General features: G+C 36.4%; 1 pseudogene; it reads right to left on the reverse strand.

The window, feature by feature from the left end:
- On the reverse strand, positions 1-825 carry LOC103658264 (annotated as a pseudogene).
- Positions 826-2,242: the final 1,417 nt, after the last annotated feature.

Here is a 2,242-nt window from a genome sequence, read left to right on the forward strand (position 1 = left end):
GCTTAATGACTGAGCCACCCAGGTGCCCCCCTTCTTCAAATTCTTGATAAAGCTTTGATTTCTTTAAAACTTCACAGACAAACCTGAGGCAGAGTGAATACTTCATCTGATCTCCCAAGTTATTTTGTTCACACCTCCCATAGTAGCTTTTGTTGTTGTTGTTGTTACATAAGTTAACCCATTTATTATAAGTTAGCAATGTTTCAAAGGGTGGAGATTCTACTGGTCTTTCAATTTCTTCAATCTTCTGGTGGTAGACATTACTGTGAGGGCAGAGGTGGTGTAGGTCCAGGGACCACCGGCTACTGTTTTATGGAGGAACCACAGTGCTAGATGCCCACAGCTCTTCTTTCCATCTTGGTTTTGCCACAGGAGCAAGTGTACTTGGCCTGCTGGCTTATTTCAATTTTCTTCACCATTTTCCTGAGGGAGGCACCATAATGGGTCCCATATTTACCAACGATTCTGACCTTTTTGGTGCATTTTACCCATACCCCCACAAACTAAGTCCAACTTCAGAGAATACAGCATTCTTATTGAGCTATCTATTCCAAAACATTAATCTTTTCTCTTCTGTACTTGCTTATAGAGACATTTCCCCTGTCAATCAAAAGAATTCTCATTGCTTTGGGCAAGATGTAGGATTGTTCCAATGTAGGAAAGAGAACTCTATATCTTAACCAGTGTCTTTGTTTGTTTGTTTGTTTGTTTATTATTTTGAATCTCTGCTTGGGAGCAGACCTTTCGGGGGTCTGTGTCCTTGGACAGGAAAGAATTGATTCTTATTTTCACTAACTTCCAAATAAATTTAGCATTTCCTTCCATTGTGAATCTAAGCAACAAACGACAATAGCAGTAGCAAGACATGTGACTCTGTAACAGATAGAAAGCACAGATATTTTTATGTCACAGTACAGTTGGTGAAGATATTGCATTCATCATTCATCATTACTTCCAAATATTAACAGTAATTAGACCTACCACTAGATCTTTTTTAAGGTGTTAATAAAGAAGTATAAATATTATTCCATTACAGTTTTTTAAGTAAATGTTTTGAGAAATTGTTGACTCATATAAACAATTGCAAGAAACAATACAGAGAGACCCTATGTATTCTCTACCCAGTTTCCCCCCAATGGTGACATCTTGCAAAAAGATAGTAAAATATCATAACTGGGATATTGACATTGATACAGTCAAGATACAGAACATCTCCATCTCCACAAGGATTTTGTGTTGCCCTTTTATAGTCACGTAAGCTTCCCTCCCACCCCACTCCATCCTTAAACCCTAGAAACCACTAATCTCTCCATTTCTATAATTTTGCCATTTCTAGAATGTCATATAAATGGAATACTACAGTGTGTATACTTTGGGGACTGAATTTTTCACTAAGCAAAATACTATGGAGATTCCTCCAAGACATTGCATGCATCAGTGGTTTTTCCTTTTATTGCTGAGTAGTATTCCATAGTGTGAGTCCAACACCATCTGTTTAACCATTTAGCCATTGAAATATATCTGGATTGCCTCCACTTTTGACTCTTATAAATAAAACTGCTGTAAACATTCATGTATCAGTTGCTGTATCAACATAAGTCTTCATTTCTCTGGAATAACTGCTCAAGAGTGCAATTGCTGGGTCATACAGTAGTTGCATGTTTAGTTATGTAAGAAAACCTTCATACTATTTTTAGAGTGGCTATGCCATTTTACATCTTCACCAGCAATATACATATGTATAAGTGATCTAGTTTTTCCCATCCTCACAAGCATTTGTTGTTAAAACAATGTTTTACTTTTGCCATCCCAGTAGGTATGTAATGATATTTCATTGCAGTTTTAATTTGCATTTCCCTAAAGGCTAATGATGTTGAGTATCTTTTCATGAGCTTACTTGCATCTGTATATCCTCTCTGGTGAAATGTCTGCTCGTGTCTTTTGCTCATGTCATTTTGTTCATTTTCTAATTGGATTATTTATTTTACTATGAAAGCTGAAATAGAATGCCCAACACCTAATTTTTAATATTAAACTCTCTTTTGCTACTTGATGTTTTGAGTTGGTTATCGGTATGCTTGTCTTCCCTTTGCTTACATGAGATAAGAACTGTAGTAGTTCTAATAGTGACAAATGGTCTTAGTTTTCATTCATCAGAGAATGTCTTGATTTCTCCTTCATTCCTAAAGGACGTTTGCACTGGATATAGAATTTGGGGTTGTCAATTCTTTTCTTCCAGCAC

Source organism: Ursus maritimus, unplaced genomic scaffold (genome assembly GCF_017311325.1).
Source record: "Ursus maritimus isolate PB19 unplaced genomic scaffold, ASM1731132v1 scaffold_2, whole genome shotgun sequence".
Taxonomy (NCBI): domain Eukaryota; kingdom Metazoa; phylum Chordata; class Mammalia; order Carnivora; family Ursidae; genus Ursus; species Ursus maritimus.